This window comes from Dipodomys spectabilis, unplaced genomic scaffold, assembly GCF_019054845.1.
Source record: "Dipodomys spectabilis isolate Male_0828 unplaced genomic scaffold, ASM1905484v1 ptg000084l, whole genome shotgun sequence".
Taxonomy (NCBI): Eukaryota; Metazoa; Chordata; class Mammalia; order Rodentia; family Heteromyidae; genus Dipodomys; species Dipodomys spectabilis.
This window is the reverse complement of record NW_024870761.1, coordinates 3,053,343-3,077,684: the sequence shown is the minus strand read 5'-3', so window position 1 is coordinate 3,077,684 and position 24,342 is coordinate 3,053,343. Positions and strand designations below refer to the sequence as shown.

At 34.3% G+C, this 24,342-nt stretch overlaps 1 pseudogene; it reads left to right on the top strand.

Annotated features, from left to right (window-relative positions):
• Positions 1-3,602: 3,602 nt before the first annotated feature.
• Positions 3,603-3,699, top strand: LOC122111031 (annotated as a pseudogene).
• The last annotated feature ends 20,643 nt before the right edge of the window (positions 3,700-24,342 follow it).

Below are 24,342 nucleotides of genomic sequence, written 5' to 3'. Positions count from 1 at the left end.
ACTGTTTTCTGGAGACAAAGATTTACTTTAGATTTCTCCTCATTAACATAGATGTTGTTTCATGGCAACCAAATGCAAGAGGGAAGTTTTATGGACTCACTTGGCCAATTAAACAGCATGAAAGAAGAAAATGGCAAATAATATTTAATGAAATTACTTTGACCAATTACTTTGCCAGAAGAAAGAAGAAAAAATATAATTCAAAAGCAATTTGACTTAAAAGTATCAAGAAAGAGTAGTGAAGAGAGATTAGAGAAAATATAGAGGATTGTTTTCTCTCCAGTGGAGTAATGGGTTCTTGATCTTGTTTCTTCCATTCTACCTCACAAGCTACCAAGTGTGTCTCAGGACTGGATTATCCAGTTCAGACAGAAAACTCGTAGAAGAAAGATACTGTTTGCAGCAGATATAGGTGATTTATAACCTTAGACAATCTAATTCTGTTCAAAATTCTCCCTATCCCAAACTTCCCTCTTTGAACAGCTTTGTTTGCTTTTCCCAAGACTGCCCTTCATTAACTGATTAAAATTTTGAGTGGTCATATTCATACTCTCTAGAGTTGCTGTTTGGTTGTGATTTTTGTGTGTTTTTGTTTCTTGTGTTTTTTAACTGAATTTTAAAGGGTTGTGCAATTGTGTTACAATTAAATATATCCATCTAATTGTCCAATGCTCCTATATCAGAGTCACTCCTTCCATCATTCTCAACCAACCCTTTCTCCAAGATTTATTTCCAATTTACCACTTCCTTCATCATATGTGTACATTCAGTATTCTAACTGTACTTGCCCCTTGTTCATTTTTCATTCATTCTATGTCTTTACTATAATTCTTCTCTGGTTTCAACTTCCTGATTGTCATTCTGTTAAACTGTCTATTAATACTTTGAAAAGTTTATATACATTCCATGGAGTTTCAATCCTGCATATTCTTTAACTGATGCCAGTTTATATTTCCATAATTCATTCATCTGGAGCAACAATTTGCAAGACTGGAGATGGGAAGCACCTAAACATGATTTTATTCTCAACTGTTTGTAAGATTAATCTTTAGTCAAAAAGAAAGTTAAAAAATGGCTTAGAATGTATTCCTAAATATGAATTTTTATAAATGGCTTTGTACAATGGTGTGATTCTTTTATTTTACATGGAATAATATTTTCTACTACCTATAAGTTTTGGAAAAAGAAGAAAATTAAAATTTATTCCTAGAGAGGAATATGATAGAAGTAGAAGACAGATATTATGTTTGTCATATCTCTGATAAGTACCCATATTCAAGACTTAAAGTCATATTTCTTACTATGTTAGACAGAGGGAAACATAAAATAACATATAATAAGGCAACTATTTGTGATTTTTTAAAATGTACCTTATTAAATGATGAAATTTTTTAGCTCATGTTTGGGTTTGAAATTTAGGAGGTTGATCTATTTAACACATTTCTGAAAGGCTCTTACTGAAAAACACAAATTGTGGGTGGTAGTATTTCTACACTTTAATGAATGGTTGAACATGTTTGGCATTAGTGCTGTGTAAATAATTCAACTCTATTTAACTTGCTCCCTACACTTGAAAAACTTGTAATGTCACTAAGTATCATCAACTTGTCAAATGTTATTTTGGCGAAATTGATTTTAAAAAGTTTATTTGAAAATGAATATACTTTCAGATTAAATGTAGATTATCATTGGTTTGAGAGTGACATTTTTATACCACAGAACCATGTTGTACTGAAGTCCCAGTGTTTTGAAGCACTCCTTAGTGCTTCAAATGTTTTTCTGAATTACATTTGACCTCTAAGACAAGTTTTCGGGCTTTGGTAGACCAATTATGGATCTGTCCTTCCAGGAACTATTTTTGGCCCACTTATGTTGGAATAAAATCTTTCGTTAATCATAGGTGAGGGGTATTAAAAATAAACATATGACACTTTGTGAACTTGTTCACTCATATGGGCTGGTCATCTGTAAGTTGAATGTTTGAATTACAGTACTTTCTCTCAAATTTTGTGATCTCATCCTTCATTTTAAGTTGCCTTGCATTTCACAATTGTTTACTGCTAATTCCTGCATCTCAAGGAATTGGGGCCCTGAAATATAGGAAATGCGAAATTGAGATGGGTCTTCAATTACTTTGTGTTGATATGTTGCATGGGCCTTGGTGAAAAGTCTTGCCCCTGTTATCTGATGATGCAGGTAAATGGGACCTGGGATCCTAGGACCCATGGGTATTGCAGAAAAATAATATTTTTTAGACATCTTAGCAAAATTTGGGAATAATCAGTAGGAATGCTTCAGAAATATGGAGAAAAACAATTTGGGACAGGCGAGTTAAAACAATAAACAGAGCAGCAGAGTAAAATCCATTACAGATTAGAGGAAAACATTGTTTTATTACCATGTGGATTCAGAAGGCAAAGAACAGTTATAATGTATCACAAGTTTATACTAAAAACATTGCATTGATACTTTTTATAGTCTAATATATATTTTAAACCTAATTATTTATATTCCAATTCTATTTATTGGAAAAAAATAAATATCAATTTATTTGTCAAATTATCAACTAATTCTAGTAAGTTTCATTGTGTGAAATATAAAATCAGCACATATAAATATAAAGTGTACGACTATATATAAGTAAAAGGCACACATTTTGTATTTTTCTGTTGTAGTTACTGTATCAAAGGCAACTCTGTTTTAAAGTATTATTCCATTATCTCTAACTCCTCTACCTCAGTGTTTGATAGAGTTAGACCTAAAGTTTTACCATTTGTAGATTTACAGCATGGAGGAAAGAGGAAACTCTGTGATTAAAACATTATCAATTTAATGCCTAATAACGAGGAGAAACATATGCACTTCTCCTGCAACTCTGAAAATATTTGGTTATAAAAAGGCAGTAGTGTAATTTCCTGCCTGGTTGGATCGTAGACAGGCCAGAACAAAAAGTAATCATGCATACGAACAATTTTTCCACCTTCTTGGCATTAGCTACTTTTGAAATGGAAGGTATAATAAACAATTATATTTTGATAAAATACCTTCTAGTTTGAACAGTTCTATTTGAACTGTTCATCTCTCTATGATCCCTTGTAACCAAGATTAGTTTTGTTCTAGTAAGAAAATCTTTGCTGTCAGGGTAAGATATTCTAGTTGGTCTGTTCCCACATGGAAGAAGGGTAAAGGCTCAGGTACACATTTGTTCCAGTAACACCTCATTTGGGAAATTGTCAGCTGAAGAAGTTTAGAAGTAGCTCTTAAGCAATGCTTACTTTGAATCCATTAGGTCCACAAAGCTAATTCAGTTGGATAAATAAGTACTTGAAAAAGCCATCACCTTTGGACCTATCTATAAATAATTAAGAGTACGATCAAATACCAAATAAAAAGACTTAATATAGTCATTGACAAAAAAAATTTGCAAATGTGAGCAATCGACTGATCAATATAATTTTTTTCCACTAGTCACAGAATTTAAGGGAAATAAGATCGATAGCATTGTTAGGAACAATAAGGTTTCCTTCTTACAAGTAGGCACCCATAAATATAAGCCTGTATAAAGATTGCATCATTAACTACTTAAATTTAGAGGATATTACGTGCTTCAGCAGCACGTATACTCAAATTACAATACAGAGATTAACATGGCACTTGCACAAGGATAATATGAAAATTTGAGAAGTATTCCATATTTTTCATTCTTCAGATGCAAGAAATGAAAAACAGTTATTAAAAAGTTGATTACAAAATTACAAGTGTAACAATACACGTAATTCATATTATTAAATTTAGTTTGACATCAGTGTATTAAATCTTCACCTCAGAAAGGCGTTTACATAGCATAAACTTTACAAAACTTTTCAAATTAGACAACACTGACATTTTATCCCAAAGAAAAATAATATTAAGACCTAGAAAAAAAGGAATCAAACTGTTCTATATGGAATGCAATCAGAAAGGACACATTAATGAACCTATATATTATAAAATAATGTAGAATTCAAAGTATATCTAGGAGAAAATAAATTATGAACACTATGCAAACATAGAATATAGAATATTTTAAAATATACTTTTTCAGACAATCATCAGAAATATTTTAGTTTCTGTACTACTCATTTCAACAGGTAAATTAAAATTATTTCTGATTAAAACATCACAAACTCTGAAGAAATTATTATACATGTATACAAAAACTATTGAATACATTTTTACATCCAAGGCAGGAAATTCACTTGGAAGAATTCCACGGAATCCATGAATTTTTACAGTAAAATATTGGTGCTGCCGGGCACTGGTGGCTCATGCCTATAATCCTAGCTACACAGGTGACTGAGATCTGAGGATCATGGTTCAAAGCCAGCCTGGGAAGGAAAGTCTGTGGTACTCTTATCTCAAATAAACCACTAGAAAACTGGAAGTGGAGCTGTGTCTCGAGTGGTACAGCGCTCACCTTGAGCTGAAGAGCACAGGGATAGCTCCCAGGCACAGAGCTCAAGCCCCATGATTGACCAAAAAAAAAGATATTGCTCTTATTTGGATTGTGAAAATGTTTTGTAGGGACACAAAAGATGGACTTGCATTTTTGAAATTTAAGAACCTTAACCCGACCATTAGGACTTCGGTGAACAATGTGTACAGCCTTTCACAACTTCATAGAGGTAGTGATACATAATTATCCTTTTGGCAATATCAAATACAGTTTCTTCTATATTGTTCTTCAGGCCTGGTTTTATATAATGGTTCAACAGAAGGCTATCCAGCATATCTTTATTATCTCAATTCTCGAAAGCAAGATGTAAGGCTGTCAAAAGTCCTTTAGTCTGGGGAAGTGGAACTGTGGCTCAAGTGGTAGAGTGCTCCCCTTGAGCTGAAGAGCACAGAAACAGCACCCAAGCCCAAAGCTCAAGCCCCATGTACGACCAAAAAAATAACACCACCACAACAAAAATCAAACAAACAAAAATATTTGGGCTGGGAAGGTGGCTCAGTGGTAGACGCTTGCCTTGCATGCATGAGGACCTAGGTTCGATTCCTCAGCACCGCATAAGCAGAAAAAAAGCCGGAAGTGATGCTGTGGCTCAAGTGGTAGAGCGCTAGCCTTGAGATGAAATGCTGAGGGACAGCGTCCAGGCCCAGGGTTCAGGCCCCACGACCAGACCAAAAAAAAATTTTAAAAAAAGAGTCCATTAGTTTGGGCATTGGTATCTGTATCATGATGAAGTAAGAAAGAAGCCACTCTGGTATTATTCCACGTATATGCACTGTGCAGGGGTGTGCAGTCATCTACAGTTATTGCATGTGCCGCTTGAGACACCAACTCACTGACAATGTCTAAGTGTCCACTGTAGGCTTCTCGAAGAGGGGTATACTCATCATCATCCCTACTATTCACATGAGTGGCCTTTTGGGAAAGAAGTCTCCGCACTGTAATAAGCTGAATATTTTCGGCAGCCCAATGAAGAAAATTGCTTGGATCCTTCTCCAATTATTTTTTCCTGCAATTGATACCATTCCTTACTTTTTCATCTTGTTCCCCATATTCCTAAGAATTGCCTAACCAGAGGCTTTGAGTGCCAGTGGGAATGAGGTGTCCATGTATTTCCCTAATAGTTCACATTGGTTGAACTGGGAAGAAATATCTGGTGAATTTTCTGCAACTTTTTATTCACATGATTTATTTTCTCTTTTTCCAATTTTACTATTCGAAATTATTCTAACTGGAGAGCAGGGAATTGATGGAGAGCAGAGGAAAGATGTTCCTCCGTATTCAAACATACACACTGAAAATGAGGACCAGTGATGTCTTCATGTGGAGCTTATTCTAGGCATGAGAAAATAGGAAATAATGCCTTCTATATAAATGATTTGGGAAATGGCAGAGCAAAAAGTGAAATGATGCAACCAAAAATATAAAAGCAAAATAAATGAGGATAATTATGGAGCAGTCATATTATGAGAACCATGAAAGGTAGAGAGAAAGAAAGAGACAGATGTGTAATGACCTAGCTAGCCACAAAATCCATGCCTCTGATCAATTTGTAGAACAGACAAAATTTTATTTTTAAAAGAGATGGAAATAGAATTTATGTATTTACTTGAAATTAGTAAATACATTTTTAGTAGCCTATGTAAAGAGACATAACTTTACCAAATTACAGACAATAAAATAAATCATGGATAATTCTAGTAACAGATCTGACTGAAATCAGTTGAATCATACTTTTCTTGTACAATGAAGGAATAAGAAAGTAAAGCAGCTAGAGAAGGCGGGGAGATTGCATCTGTGACAAAACTTTGTGGAAATTGGTATTGAGGATTTCTTACTGGTGATCCACTTGCACTGGAAGCATGATTCTGAAGTATTGCTTGCTGATTCTGAACTATTGATTTGATCATTATATTCTCCAAGAAGAAAATGAGAATTGATAGTGAAGGACTACTAATACATTTTGACCTTCTCACTAAGCACTTTCAATCATCAAAATCACATGAAGACAATAGACAGTCCTACTTTTTAGATGAAAGCAAGTGTCTTATAAAAAGAAGGAATGTATGTAGTCATGCAAAACACTTCTATTTTACCAATGCCTCATACATTTTTCTAATGTTGGGTACCAATAAATAATGGATCTATTAGAAAGCTCTTAAGACTCAAATGTTCAATAGTGAGTTCTCTTACACTATATCATGGTATTTTTTGTGTATGGTTTTAAGAATAAATTTACATTACTAACATGAATTTCTGACAAGACAGTATCATCACTGTACATCTTGCTTCTATACTCTCATTTTAAAATTACCATCTAAGTATGTACATTAGATAACTATAGAGGAAAAAGTAGAAGCCACACTGATGGCTTAGGTCTTTAGTAGTAGTTAATCAGAAAGATGAAATCTGAGCATTGTGGTTTGAAAGCAGACCAAGAAAAAAAAGTCCATTAGATTTTGATTTGAAAGTAACCAGCAAAAGCTAGAAATGGAGCTGTTGTACAAGCAGTAAAATGCTAGCCTTGAGATAACTGAAACAAAAAAATAAGTTCTGGGACAAAGCCAGACCCTGAGTTCAAGCCCTAGTATTAGCACCAAACAAATAAATTAATTAATAAGGTAATTAATTAATTAAAAATAAATTAAGTGGTCACATGTGGAGAGGCAGGTAAAATGTAACATGCGTGGTAATGGTTTATGTATTATTTTGTAATAAGGCATATTATCATTTGTGCTAATCACTAATATTTTATTTGGACTTTTTTGTACAAAAAACCCTGAATTTAGAATGCATGTATATGTGTGTGTACATGTGCGAACATGTATGTATGTGTATATGTGTGCGTGTGCTGTTGCAATGTTGCTTGCCAATGTGGACAGGGTGAGGCTGAAAAAAGCTAAGTGTGTTGCAATGTTTTTATTTATCAGTGTTCTGTCATGTCATTTCAGTGGAACCACCCTTTGTACATATTATTTGTCTAATAATAACATCATAATCAAAGCATTTACAATATTAAGTTAGAAAAAGAGACTGCTTTCAGATTTTATTGTATGTTAGATAAGAAGATACAGACATAATTAGTTAGTAAGTTATTGCTATAAGATGATTGTCAGTACAAAATACGTATTTGACCTCTTAAATTGGTTATACTTTTAAGATACACTCATGGAGTGATTTGGACCGACTTGACCAAACAGGTATTATTCTCTGGTGATTCCTGTGAAACACAAGTTGGATAAACTCTTTCCGGATTTCTGTTGAAAATCACTTTCTTTGCAAGATTATATTTATTCTCACTAAGAGATAATCCAACCCATATTATGTTTGACTATCCCATCTTATTCATTGAAAATAAGTATTGTGGATATGCTTGTTAGATATTCCTTTCAAAAACGAACAAACATAAAGCAAGTGTCATGTCCAGATTGTGGATGCATTTGAAGGTGTTTTGTACATGCACAGGTATCTTTACTAATGGCTCTTTTGTGGGAGTAACTATGGCAACTTTAACAAATAAGGCTTTTAGAATATCTGTTCCAATATACATAACATCCCAGAGCAAGTCTTGCAATTTCTGAAAATCCTTTGAATATTTTAGTATTTTTTCATGTCATTGACTGTAGAGCTAAAATTTCTGAAATAAATATTGTTAAGATCTGAAAATGTAAGTGGGTTCATATGCTTTTTTATGCTTCATTTTATGGAAACCCAGTTTTTATGAAATTAAATGGAATAGAATAAAAGAATGTAAGTGAATTGGGTAAGCTAATTATTAGTATAATTTTGTTTTGAATTAATAGTCCATTGAATGTAGATGATGCAGTTAAATTATTTCTTCTCTACTTCAGTTAGTTTTAGAATCTTTATAGTTACGAGAGAACTTTTAGTATAAATAAAGTTTTTTTAAAATGATTAGGGTTAACCTTGTGTTTTTTGTCCTACTTCCAAGAAAATGAGTTATTTTTAAGTGTTAATAGTTTATCATTATCATTATCATAGGGAATCATTATCCTTTTCATAGTGACTTAAAAATGCAGTAGTATTGATTTCTTTTTAAACCAATTTTATTCACAAGTTGGAGAGTCTTTGATTCAAAATTAGGTCTTGGTGTATATGATTTTTAACCTCTCGTTCCTAACATTAATGATAGGTAAGACTGCATTTTTGGGTATATGAAAGGTAAAATATGTATCTGGGGTCAAATGTGATTTTTATATCAGTCTTTCTTTAATAACATTTTAAAGTAGTATATTTCTCTCAAAATGTTGGGTATAAAAAGCAATCAAAATACTTCTAATGGTAAACAATTTAGGTGAGCTACAATGTGGAAACAATCGCTCCAAAAGACCTGCAATCTATTTCCATCAGAAATTGGGCAGGTCATTCTTTCAGTAAGACTGTGTTAACCAGAGATGGGGTCCCCAGGCAGTGCAATGTTGAGTGAAGGGATAAAATATGATTTCTACTATTTTGAGCTAGAAATCAAGAATGTTATAGTTTAGCAGTTCCTTTCACCAGGGAGGTATAAATTGATTATGAACTTCGAGTTTTCGTATTACAGTTACTTCTTATTTTCTTTTTTTGTTGTTGTTGGTCATGAGGCTTGAACTCTGGGCTTGGGTGCTGTCCCTGTGCTCTTCCACTCAAGGCGAGCGCTCTACCACTTGGACCACAGTGCCACTTCCAGTTTATTAGTGGTTTATTAGAGATAAGAGACTCACAGTCTGTCCTGCCCGAGCTGGCTTTGAACCATAATCCTCAGATCTCAGCCTCCTGAGTAGCTAGCATTATAGGTGTGAGCCACCGGTGTACAACTTAGTTACCTATTTTCTAACAAAGATAAAGTGAAATATCATTACAGTGTGCACAATAATTTTGGGAATTTTCCTAGAATTAGTAGACTGAGTGCTGGTATTTAGTTATAAAATAGAATGAGGTTAGTTCATATGGTGGGAATGGAACGCAGGCTAACACTTACCATGTGTACAATGTTGTACTAGTAATTCCAACTCTGAAGACTTAAATATCATCATCTTAGAATTAAAAATAGAAGTAGTTCCACTTTATGGGATTATTGCGAGGATTAAATTAGGTACCAAAGGTAAAGTACTTGGAAAAATAATCAGAGTTTGATACTTTCTGCCTGTTATTTTATCATGTGATATATTCTAATATTTTTACTGTGATTTTTATATTGTCTATTTAGGATATGCAAAGTGATGTATTGATATACATTGCGTTGTTCAATTTTCTGAAATTATGAGGAAAATACCTGCAAAGAAAATTTCTGAGAAGAAAATTATCATATTGACTCATGGTTTATGATCAGATGTCTCCATTTTTTTAAATTACATTTTTATTAAATAGTTGTACAAAGGGATTTCCATTCAACGAATCAGTTTATAAGTACAATGGATCTTTACATAACTTTCTCACATCCTTCCAAACCTCAACCCACTTTCGTTTTTTCTAGTTTCATACTATCTGCATTGAATATTATGGCTTCACTCTCTACTTCCATAAGTCTCTTTATTTCTTCCCTTTGACTTCCCCTCACATTTTCCAAGTGGTAGTCTCCTGGTATTCATTTTGTTGGATTAAAAGTTCAATTTTATAAGAAATTACACCTGTTAAGTACTCCTCTACAAATAGCATGCTTTGATTAATACTGTTGTTTAACTTGCATAAAATTCTGACTTCTAAATATGCGACCTTTTTGTGTCTGGCTGTGACTTCGTTTACTTAACATAATTTTAGATCTATCCATTTCTTTGCAAATGTTGTAACAGTCTTTACAATGGATGGGTGCAATCCATTTGTGTATATGTGCAACACTTTCTCTAACCATCCCTCGGCTAAAGTGCGTCTGGGCTGTTTCCATAAATTCTCTATGGTGAATAGTACAGTAGTGAACATGATTGTGAGAGTGATTTTACTCTAACCTTTTAGAAGAATTCATCACTATTTTTGTGGGAGCAATCCTCTAGCCAATTTGCCAGAATTAGCACATCCCTTCCTTCATCTCCATCACAATGTTTTTCAGGTCCTCAAAAACACACTACCCCCTACAGGTCTCAATCAGCCAAAACCATACTGTGCCCATATTCTTTTGTTGTTGTTGTTTTTCTCTGTCCGATCGAGGGGCCTGAACTCTGGGCCCCTCTGGCGCTGTCCCTCAGCTTTTCTGCTCAAGGCTAGCAATCTACCACAGCGTCATTTATGGCTTTCTTCTTTTTGCTTATGTGGTGCTGAGGTATCAAACCCAGGGCCTCATGCATGTGAGGCAAGAGCTCTACCACTAAGCCACTTTCGCAGCTCCGATGTGCCCATATTCTTTTAATACATTTTTTTCATAATTTTACACATAATTTAGTGAGAACCTTCTATGTACTTTCCTAATGTGGGAATGAGGTATATGACAATAGAGTAAAACTAAGAGATATGGAATTTAATTAGCTATTATCATATTTAAAATAATTTTCAGCTCTAACCCATAGCCACACTTAACTATTATTTTAATCTTTATTTGATTACTTCACCTATCCCCTAAATTATAACATGTGATTTAAATACGAAGACAAAAAAAGTGTGGTTTGACTTTGACACTCATGTGTGAGGATGCACAATATGGGCAACTAAAGGGATTGGAATTAATAGTCATTATCCATTTTGTTAAATGGTTTTCTCAAACCGATTCTCACAATTCATATTTCATTCAACAACAAGAAACATGACAATTCCCTTTGCTTTGCTCCTCATTAAACTTGTTTCCATGTTATTTTATTATGAAGGATGATTTCATAAATCTACTATAGATACAAAAATATGTTAAAATATTTCTATATGTATGCATTGATATAAATATACACATATATATTATAAAGGTTATAATGATAAATTATAACTTCTGTAACTGTACAATTTACTAAATTACTAAAAACATGGACGACTCAGGCCTGGAATCCTGGTTACTCAGGAAGCTGAGATCTGACAATCATGGTTTGAAACCATCCTGGTCAGGAAAGTCCATGAGCCTCTTATCTCCAAACAACCAACAGAAAATCAGAATTGGAACTGTGGCTCAAAGTAGTAGAGTGATAGCCTTGAGAGAAAAGACTCAGAGATATCACCCAGGCTCTTAGTACAAGAACTAAAATCTACCCCCAAAATGTATTTAATTTACACCTGTGTAAATAGAGTATTCCCTTCACCCAAATGCACATCCATGCTCATTTGCAAGGTAACTCTGTTATGTCTGGAGTACCTCATAATATTATCACTTATGTAGAAAGTATTGCAATATGGGTAAACTCTATCTCTCTCATGGATTTTTCTCCACTCAAATATTCAAATCTTGCAATTATTCCCATTATATAAAGTCATAGCTTTTTTTCTTTAATACCCATAATATTGGAATTTGAATTGAGTGTCTTGTGTCTCCTAAATGGATGTTCTTACCACTTTGGCATGCCTCCAGCCCTAAATTGTCCTGATTAACTTTCAGATAGAATCTTGCTTCCTACTTGTGTATGATTGTGGGCTCAGTCTACTTCATGTTATTCTTCCTGGAATTTAGAATAACAAGTGCCTGCATTATGTACAGATCTTTCTGTCCAGTCTGAGCTTTAACCACTATCCTCACAATAGTAGACTCCCATGTAGTCAGGATTTTCATAAGCTTATCATAGCTATTTTAAAAAAAATCTTTGCATTTCCTGCAGGTTCTTGAGTACTGAGTTAATTTGTGTTTTCTTGGGTTGTTTTGGTTCTTTTGAGTGAATGTGTTGAGTTGTTCCTCATTTTTCCTTTTGTTTCTTTCACTCAAGTTCTTACCTATAGTGCTGAGAAACCAATATTTCTTTCTCAAGATAGTAAAGGTGAACATTATTTATTCGAAAACAATTCCAGTAATATTTAAACACCTTCAGAAATTTCGAGAAGATGGCGGAGGAGAATCTGGTGGCTAAACAAGCTCTCACATAGAAAGCAGTTCTAGTGTTCCAGTGAACAGTCCTAGGCACACCAAGTGTGCCATCACAGTACAGAGAGTTTGGGCAGAGAGGGAAAATCCAGGTAAGGAGACAGATCTGAACATTTTCCAGCAGCCATGGCTGAGGTTGCTGTGCCGGCTGTGGTGGCATCCATAGCTGCCATAACTACAACCCAGAGAGTCTGGGACAAATGTGTCAGATGCAGCGGGCAAGCAGATTTTACTCAACACCAGCAAGAACTGACAAGTAGCAGATATCATCATCCTGCAGATAGCAGACCAGAGGCTACCCAGGAACCAACACTCCAGCGTGAGTACAAAACTGACATCTTCACTCCTTCTCAAAGGGAGCAGAGGAGGGAAGGCCACCCCACCTTCCAACACCGGAGATATCCATCTTTGATGTAGACAAAGGCCTGGCTAAGCAGCTAGATCCAACTCAGTTCTTTGATGAAAACAAAAGAGTCTTTTAGCGAGTCACAAGTACCTACCCTGATCTGCCATTCTCAACTCCACCCATGGGAAAGTCACCACAAAGAGGCAGAGAAAGCTACACCCACGAAAGAGTAGCTTTCTTCACTGAGTAAACAGAGCCAGCGGCTGACCCTCCCTACAGCAGCACTGACAATCAATTGAAACTCAGTAAACATAAACCCTGAGCATTGCTCCAGGCTGGGCTCTGTGAATGTCCCAGAAGCTAGCCCCACAGGGAAAAGCTACTGTTTGCTGAAAGGCCTCAACTTTACTCAGAACCCAGCCTTGTCACAGCAACTCCAAACTAGAGGAAACAGCCACCTCCCTCTTTTGTGATACTCAAAGCACATCTCCCTCCCACTGAACTAGCCTGGGAGGGGATCACAAACTTCTGGGTAAACCAACAGAATTTTTTCTGCCTGCCCAAACAAATTGAATTAAGAAACCAATCAAGCCACAGAAAACCAAACACCACAAACAAACCAGAGACTCCACCGAGAGACTGGTTACTGACACAAGGGAGATACAGGATCATCCCATCAACCCCCCAAAAACAAAATCAAAGAAGTCTTTTTTTGTATCTTTTTTAAATTTTTACTTTTTAATTATAAAAATTGTTTTTATTAATTTTTGTTCCTCTGATAACTTTTATTTTAGGTGTATATGTGTGTGTGTGCTTTTTTTAAAAAAAAATGTCTACTGACCTGTTGGTCTTTTTTGTTCTTTCTTTCTCATTCGTTTTACTTTTTCATCTTTAGTTCTTTTTGCATGAATTATTTGTTGTTCTGTTCACCTCCTATATACCTGTCATTGATTATAAGACCTTATCCCCCATTGTGTACATTCTTAATCCAAAAATGTATTACTCAATTCAAAACCTCTTAGGATTAAATTCCTTAATAGCAGTATTATCTATTTATACCTATAAATTATTTGAAGTATTTTTATTTTTTTGTTTTTCAGGTCTCCTTTCTATACCTCCCTTCCTCTCATCCTATCCCCATTCATCTCTCAATTTTACTTCTTTAAATTTTCATTACTTTTAAGAGTTTCACTTTTGAAATTTAAATATTTGTCTTTCCATTTTTTTCTTGTCTCTTTTTTTAAATTTTTTTCTTCTCTCTTTCCTATCATCCTTTCCAATCCATTTCCCTCTGTGAGATTAGGACTTGGTTAATTTCACTCTCCTTTTACCTTTCCAAATCTCTCTAACCCTATTTTCCCCACCTTTCTCCCTAAACATAATAATTTATGGTTTGTCAAATTCTTCTTTGGTATTCTTAGCCCATTAATACATAGTTATTTAATGTTGAACAGACTGTATCTGTTGAACTAGATTGTATCTTCAGACATTTGACTATGCAATTACAGGACTTTGGTTGATGCTTGCCTTAAAATGGTGTTCTAGCACAAAACTGGCATTACTTTCATGCCAAATGGGCAGAACAAGCAAGAAAAACACAAGGAAAATGGCAAGTCCAGGTATCTCAATTCCCACTCAAGATAATCAGGTGACAGACCAGATAATGAATAATCCAGACGAGAGTTCCCAAAAACCTCTACAAACACTACTGGTAAACACGTTGAATGAAGATTGTAACCCTGCAAAAGACTCAGTGTGAGCGTGATAGGGAGAGATAGGAGGCAAACCAAAGATCAAAACAGGAAGCTCATGGGCTTGAGAAAGCTACTCAAAGATTGATACTGGAATTGCGTGAGCAGGTTGAGAATACTCAAAGAGAAATAAAGGAATTGTGTGAGCAGGCTGAGATCAGTCAAAAAGAACTACAGAAGTTGCATGAACGTGAGAAATCTAATCAAAGAATAACACAAGAATTGCAAGAGCGTGATGAGCATAGACAAAGATCAATAGAGCCATTCATGGAATCCATAAACAGACACCTGAAGGGAGTCAGGTAGACCACAAAGGGAATGCTGAATGGAGCCCAACAGAAGGAATGGGAGTCCAAGGAAACCATAACCAATCAGCAAAGTGATTTGAGAATAAACAATGAAAACCAAATTAAGGAAGTAAAGAATTTCATATAAGATCTAAAACAAAGCTCCAACAAAGAATTTGAAGCCATAACAGTCAACCAATTAAAAGGAAAAGAAATGAAAAATAAAGTAGAAAGGCTTGACAGTTGGTTAGACAATGCAGAAGATTGAATCTCCGGCATTGAGGACAGCCTAGGTATTATAGAGAAAGAACATACAACTATCCAAGACAAATTCAAGAAATATGAATAGATCTATTCAACACTTGGAAGACACAATTAGAAGGCCTTATCAAAGGGAAATGGGTGTAGAGGAGCACATAGAGACAGAAGGTAATGGTCTAGAAAATTTGTTCAACAGGATCCCAGCAGAGAACTTCCCAACACGCAAAAAGATAGGCATATTCAGATACAAGAAGCTTTTAGAACTCCAAATAGACCAGACAAGAACAGGACATCCCATCGTCCAATTATAAGCCACACAGGATCAATTCAGACCAAGGAAAAGATCCTTAAAGCTGTCAAGGAGAAAAGATCAGTCACCTATAAAGGAAAACCAATTAGAATCACCTCAGATTTCTCAACAGAGACAATTAAAGCTGAAAAGCCTGGAATGATGTATGCCCTGCTATAAAGACAAATAACTATCAACCAAGAATAGTGTACCCAGCTAAACTCTCCTTCATAATTGAAGATCTAATAAAAAATCTTCCATAGCAAAGAAAAACAAACAATATATCTCCACCAAATCAGCTCTACAAAAGATACTTAAAGATGTCCTAAACATAGAAAACCAACAAGACCACAATAAAGGCCAAGAAACCACATACAAACAGAATCCAAGAACCATAGGAAGAATCCAGTAGGTGTAGCACCCAAGAAGGTGGATAAAATGGCAGGGACACCCAAATACCTCTCAGTCCTATCTCTCAATATTAGGGGATGCAATTCTCCAATTAAGTGACATAGACTGTCTAGTTGGTTTAAAATGCAAGATTCTTCTATCTTCTACCTTCAGGAATCACAACTTGCCCATAAAAGTCAAACACATTGGGAGAGTTAACTAATAAATGCAAATCAAAACAACATTGAGATATCACATCACTCCAGTTAGAATGGCAAAAATCAAAAACTCTAACAACAACAGATGCTGGAGGGGATGTGGACAGAAGGAAACCTTACTTCATTGTTGGTGGGAGTGTAAACTTGTTTAACCACTTTGGAAAGCAGTATGGAGGTTCCTGAAAAGACTTCACATAGAGCTCCCCTATGACCCAGCAATCCCACTTTTGGGCATTTACCCTAATGTTTACAAACAAGACCACACTAAAGCTACCAGCACAACTATGTTTATTGCAGCATTATTTACCATAGCTAAGATATGGAACCAACCCAGATGCCCCTCAGTAGATGAATTGATCAAGAAAATGTGGTATATATACACAATGGAATTCTATGCCTCCATCAGAAAGAATGACCTTGCCCCAAGTGTTAGGAAATGGAAAGTCTTGGAAAAAATTATATTAAGTGAAGTAAGCCAGGCCCAAAGAAACATAGGTCCCATGGTTTCCCTTATTTGCAATATCTAGTATATGTATGCAAGCAGAAAAGGTCAGATAATGTGATGTTAGGAAAATGAACCCTTAGATATGTATTTTAATGCTTTTTTATTTCATGCATTTGTTTATAATGCATTTATAAGATTATCTCTTTGTTGCTTTGTATGTCCCTCCCCCACAGTATAACCCCTGCTTTCACTATATTTGATGTCAGTATAACTTGTGGAGGAGATGGGGAAAAACAAGTCGTTTAAGGATACAGGTGGACCTGTTCCAACAATGAGAAGTACAAGGTCATGTCGAAAACGAGCTTTACAACGTTGGTGCGGGGGGGGGGGGGAGGATTGGGTGGTGGGGGGAGGGGGGGAAGACTGGGGGGGAGGGGAGAGGTAGGGAAGTGATGTGAAGGGTAAACAAAGGAGGAGGCCGAAATGCTTGATAAGAAATGTATGCATTATCCTGCCCGTGTAATTGTAACCCCTCTGTACAGTATGTTCACAAAAAAATAAATAAATAAAATTTAAAAAAAAATCAAACTCATTTTGAAAGTGAAAGGCTAGAACAAAATCTACCAAGCAAATGGCTCCCATAAACAGGCAGGGGTTGCAATCCTAATCTCAGATAAAATAGACTTCAAATTAACATTATTGAGAAGAGATAAAGAAGGTTACTACATATTAATTAAGGGATCTCTCTTTCAGGAGGATATTAAAATTCTAAATATTTGCCAAACAATAGTGCACCCAAATTTATCCAAGAAATACTACTTTAAATCTCACATAGATTCAAAGACATTAATGTTGGGGACTTTAACACACCACTATCCCCACTAGATTGATCAACTCGGCAAAAACTCAATAGAGAAACCACAGATCTAAACAAGTGCATACATCAACTGATTTAGCAGACATCTAGCGAATATTCATCCAGCAACATCAGAGTATACTTTTTACTCAGCAGCACATGGAACATTTTCCAAAATACACCACATTTTAAGTCACAAATCAAACTTGTCAAAATTCAGAAACATTGAATTCATATCTTGCATTCTCTCAGACCAAAAGGGAATAAAATTAGAACTCAACACAAAAAGCCACCGAAGAAAGTCCAGTAACACATGGAGGCTGAAAAACACACTGTTCAAACACCAGTGAGTCATGGAAGAGCTTAGAAACGAAGTTCACATGTTCCTGTTATTCAACAAAAAATTGCACAGAGATTATCTGCTCCTCTGGGACACAGCAAAGGCACGATTCAGAAGCAAGTTTATAGCTCTGAGTTCCTATATTAACAAATTGGAGAGACCTGAATCCAACAATTTACTGAGATCTGACACTCCTTGAAAAAGAACATCAAGATAAACCCCAATCCAGTTGATGGAAAGAAATTATTAAAATTCAACCAGAATTAAATGAATTAGAATAAAAAAAAACATATGAAGAATCAACAAAGTGAGAAGGTTCTTCGAAAAAATTAACAAAATTGACAGACCCTCAGATCTCGGCCTCCCGAGTAGCTAGCTAAGCTGATTCACCCTCTGAGTAGCTAGCTAAAATTCTGTCTGTCCTCTATGCTTCACTGCTCTTTTATTCTTTTCCTGAGGTAATCACAAGCCTGTCATATAAATGTCTCATTGCTTTAAAAATACTGTTACTGTTTGGCACCAGGGGCTCCAATCTGTACTCTAAACTACTTAGGAGGCTTGAGAACAGAAACCAGGCCAAATTTTAAGGGAGTTCCTTTTCAATCTATAGCTGGGTGCATTGGATCATTTCCACCATCCTGCACTATCTAGAGACTAAGATTGGAAGGACTGCAGGATCCAGGAAGCTAGACAAGTTGGTGTACAACTCTGATGCCATTGATGATGGGAAAGATAAAAGGACAGAGCAGGTGCCTGTTCTTGTGGAAAGGGAACCCTTATCTTAAAATTAACCACTGATATAATGCCAGCCTAGCAAGAACAATACCCTAATTTGAAATCCACACATTTTTCCAAAACCAAAATAAGTACATACATTAACATTCCAAAACATAGTACAATCTGTTCTTTGCTCTAATATCATCTTTATCTGATTATCATATGACGTGACAAAATAGTTTCTTCATTAAACTTATGATATATTTTAAAAGACCTAGAAAATTCTTTCTCATATTTAAGTGCAAACGAATGGCATATTACCTCATTTCTTTCATATTTGACTGCCAATAAAATTCCATTCAATGATTAGTATAGTAATATATTCTTATTTATTACTTTATTTGTAACAGTTGTTAAACATTTTGCTTTTCTGCTGAAGTTTAAGTATTTAAATAGTATCATCAAAGTATATTCCTTGGGTACTTGGGGCAGTTTTTTATAAAGTTTTTAAGTAATGACTTCTAAGAATTCTTAATTGCTATATTATTTGTTTTATTTTTAATTTCAATATAATTTTATTGTAAAGGTAGTGTACAGAGGGGTTACAGTTACATAAATAAGGTAATGAGTACATTTCTTTTGGAAGGAACATTGTTATCCCCTCCATTGATTTTTTTGTATACTCAAACAATTACTGATGCTTTTGCTGTTGCTATTGATCAAATGTACTTTTGCTTTCTTTGTTCATGCATTTTTATTATAAAACTGATATAAAAAGTGTTTACAGTTACTTAAGTCAACTAAAGAGTACACTTCATTTTATTTTCTATATTTCAAATTTTGATCTTGATTACTTACTTTCTTGTTTCTTTAGGATAATTCTTTTTTCAGCGTTGTAGGATTAATTTAAGTTTGCATGATTTTTACACATGTAAATTATTCAGACACATATATGTTGCTTTTAAAATATTTAACATGTGAATATTTAAAATTATTTTCTTAATTTTTATACGGTTGGTGAATTTAAATAAATTGATTTTCTTATAGTTCTAAACATATTTTTCCAGGTAACAAATAGTTACTGTATTTTCAAGAACCACATACTATATTAAGAAAGGCTTCATTTCTTGGTCACTTTTTTGTAAGTATTTGTACTTGAATTAAAAAAAAGTTTGAGCTTCTCATGGTGATTTGTGGCTTCCATTTTCTACCTATGGTAGGAACTAAAAATAGGGTTTGTCATTCAGGAGAGCCTGAGAAACTATGAGACCTTATCCTAAAAGTATCCAGAGTGAAAGGTTAAGAGATATAGCCATCCGTAGCAAGATATAGAGCACCTGGTTATCATATTCTAAATCTTGAGGTTAAAACACCAGTAACATTAATCTTTTGTCAAAATAAAAGGATACATGTTTCAAAATGTTTATTATTTAAAACTTATTTGCAAAGGTTCTCATGTCTTCTATTTCTTAATTTTCACTTGACTTAATCTATAAGAATCCAAGTATATTGTGACTATTTGATTACTAATAAATAGTACGAGCAATATTATGATTTCATATATTAACCTATTTTATTATTTGTGATAATTTCCTCTATTTAATATTATATCAATATTCCAAATGTGTGTATGTAGTGTGTGTGTGTGTGTGTGTGTGTGCTTTGTGTGTACTTTGTAATTCTTGGGAGATCACACCATTATTTCACATATGCTATGTCAAGGTTTTACCACTGAACTATACTGTGTAGTTATAATGTAAATAGTGTTTTAAATTATGACTTTTAAATTTTCATTCCTAATATGTTTTTTCAAAATTATATATGATACAATGTGATGCATTTTCTATCCACGTTAGCAATTTTTATTGTTATTTTATTGTTATTTAGAAGATTTCCACTGCTTTTTCACTTCCAAATTCTTGTGTTTGTTATTGATAAAGGTTTTACTTTGCTTCTTGTCTCTCTTCATTCTTTTTGCCTTTTGAGTTTACCTATTGTTTCCGTTATTTCTTTGGAAATTAATTATCATATTCCTATTACAATTTATTTACATTATAAGAGGTCTATACAATGCTTTATTTTCTATTTTATTTTTCCCATCTTCTCTGACTCTCAGTCCACACTATTAGGTGGATTAAAAAAAAAATTGATTAAGGACACTTTGATGATTTTCGTGCTTCTCTTCTCTGAAGTCTTTCTGTTTTTGAAACACAATAACAATGACATACAGCTCCTGGGTGGTCCATCATTCTATCCCCTCTCACTCTCCTCTGTAGTACAGCTCAAGTCGTTATCATTCAACTTTATTATGCTATGTGTTATCTAAATCTTAACTCATTCCTAAATTAATTTTAGTTGTTTTAAGCATTCTCTAAAGACATTTTTCCCTATATAATATCTGAGGTCTTGTGTTTTCACAAGGTGCAAAATATGAATGACTATCAAACATCTAGATATCTGTAGTATATTGGTCCACCTGAGCAATAAACTTGTATGTAAACTCAAGGAATACAGGTCAGTCAGAACAATCTTGTAAAATGGTGTAGCTTGAGCACTCATACTAGATTTGAATCTTATTACCATGTTTATTAGTGAAAGAACTGACACATAGAAGAATGTAACAGATTTATCAAAAATAAATTCTTAGTTTTATTGTCAATAGATTTTGAAAAGGATGCCATGACTTAATGAAATAAAAATAGAATCTTAAATGTGTGTATTGTCACTATTGCCTCTCTAGTTTTAAAGAATGATCTTACACTACTACCTCAAACCTTATACAAAAATTTAAACTAAAAAAATGATTATCAAACTAAATGTGAGTTGTAAAAACCTACAAAACGTAAATGTAAAAATTCATGCCAATGGATCGTAAAGGTTTCCAAAAATTTGACATGGAAAGCATTAGTGGCTAAAGAAAAGCAAGAATAAACTAATATCAACTGATAACCTTTCTTAATTCCATGAAAGTAGTGAAAACATATCCAAAAGATAGAGGGCACATATTTCTTAATGCTACAATGTTAATGCTACAATGATCCTGAATCTTAAGTATTTTATATCTTCTAATTCTGTATAAAATTTTCCTGAACAGGATATTTCTATAAAGAACATATTTAAATTAATAGTCAATAGGAGGAGCATATGAATTAAGCTCCTCTTTAGTATCTAAGAAAAAAGAAAAAGAAAACTCACTAATATGACCATAATATAAAAAGATGACACAAAATATAGTAATGCATTTGTGGAGAAATTCATATACTCCGCATAGCAGAATGATTTGTGTAATACTGCAATCATTTTACCAAGCAAGTTTTCAAGTCTTCAAAAGGTCAAAGAGAATTGTATATGTTCTAGCCATTATACTTTTTTTTTTTTTTTGGGTGCGTCGTGGGGCCTGAACTCTGGGCCTGGACGCTGTCCCTCAGCTCCTCAGCTCAAGGCTAGCCCTCTACCACTTGAGCCACAGCACCACTTCCGGCTTTTTTCTTTTTGCTTATGTGGTGCTGAGGAATCGAACCAGGGCCTCTGGCATGCAAGGCAAGCGCTCTACCACTGAGCCACCTTCCCAGCCCCTAGCCATTACACTTCTATATATGTATTAAAGAGAAGTAAAAACTTGTATGGATCGGGAATGTAGTTCATTGACAGTGCACTTGGACAGTATGAGTGAGAACCTCGAAATAATTCCCCAAAACAAATTTTGAAAAGATACCCTATAGAAGATATATGCAGGACAAATTCCTGTAACTCAATTTTATATGTATTTTAATATCTGTTCTAAAATTTATAGGCTTTCTATTTGAAGAAATGCAAGTTTGTGAAAATTAGGCTTGGAAAACCTATGATTGTACAATTCACTTCCAAAGCACTAAAATGTATACAATGAAAGGAGATAATATATTGCATGTGAATTTCATGTCAAAAAACGAACTTTACAACTTTGGCTGGGGGAAAGGGAGGGGAGAAGAGGGAAGGGGAGGGAACAGGGAAGGGGGGCAGAGATGGGAATGGATAGGAAGGTGAAACAAAGGAAGAGGCAAAAATGGTTGATAAGAAATGTACTCATTACCTTGCTCATGTAATTGTAACTCCTCTGTACAGTATTTTCACAATAAAAAATGAAAAAAACATCTTGCTAGTATGTATTCTTTAAAAGATCTTATATCTTCCCTGTGTCATTTGTAGCATCAAACATTACTTAAGCACACAGAAAAGGCATAGTACTTCACATTAGTGGATCCAGTTTTTGATCTTGAGAAAGTAGAATTTTGTAAGAACCTATGACAACTCACAGCCATATTTTCATGAATACTTTCATGTAGCTAGAACTAGTTTACTAAAATATTCACTTGGAAAATATGTACTAAAATATCCACGTAGTAAGCTTTTCTGTTTTATTTCTTGGTATTTCATTTATGTATGTTTTTCTCTATTTTCTTTATCCATTTATCTGGCTTCCCAATCCTTCTTACTCTTCTCTAAAATATTGTTTAATTTGTATGTTTGTTCTAGTTTTCCTACACTCAGACTGAACTCTTTACCCTGAGATTTTCACATAAATGACTTTGCCTCAGATAATTGCTTACTTTTAGTTGAGTGCTTCTCAACTTACTGTATGCCCCAAGTCACTTTAATACCATTCTATTCTGCTTTATATATCTTATGACATTTGCAATGAAGTCAATCTGCTTATTTCATTTTTCTCTCCATTTATTAAAGCACTGGGTTTAGGAGATTTGGGGACACATCTCTTGTTCATTTCTGTAGACGCAGCAGATAAGACTCCTCCAGAGATAGACCCAGAATTCCTGCTTACGGATACTGGACATTCTGTCTATATCAAAGGCACAATTTTATGTATCTTCCAAGATTTGGTGTATTACAACTGAGAGTCCTAGAGACTTCTTACATTTTTTCACACTTGATAACCAAAAAAATGTGATACCATAGATATTAGCAAAATTTGTTTAACACAATGTTTCTGCATCCACTTTCTGGCCATGTATGGTAAATCAGTTCTAGCCTGAAAGGAACACTTCCTTTGTGTTTCCCAGCATTTTAATTATTTACCTGACTTTATTAATTTTATCAAATGCTACAAAGTTTAAAAGACAACATATTATTTCATCCGATGATGATTCTTCAACTGGTTACAGTTGTTCACTTTTGGTACACCGATGGAATTTATCATTTATCATAGACAATTGTTTATTCTGAGGATATCTCTTTCTCTTCACAAAGTCTGCCCAGAATCATCACTTCGTTCAATTCTCACGCTCATATACTTTTGAAATTCTATTATTTTGTTTCCACTATCTGGATTTTTCTTTCTCTCCATGTGATGATGTCAATGCTCATCTTTCAGTCTTAATTAAATAACAACTGTATTATAGTTATGAACAAATTCTCTCTTCCTAAGTATATGCTACACATTTTGACATTATATGATATACTAGTAATTGTATTATATATATATATATATATATACACACACACACACACATATATATATGCACACACACATATATATACCTTTTTCTGTTGGGAGTACAATAGACTTGTGTGGATAATTATTAATCATCTTCACTTACTCATACAAACTATCACAGACTTAATGAACTATAACACAAATTCATATCCTCATATAAACCCTGAACATTCAAAATCAAACCTATCAGCAGTGTTAGTTTCTTCTGGACACTATTTGAGAAGATCCAATTGAACCTGCTCAACTCATTTCTGGTGGTATTCTGACAATCTATTGCATTCTTTGCCTTGTAAAGACAACACCATGACATCTGCCTTTCTCTTTGAGTGTATACTTTTGTCCAAATATTATTTATATTAAGACATTAGTCCCACTGGATTAGGGGTCTTCCATACTTAGGAATGACTTCCTCTTAACTGAATTGTCAATGTCATTTTTCCCAGGAAACAAAGGAGGAGGCAAAAATGCTTGATAA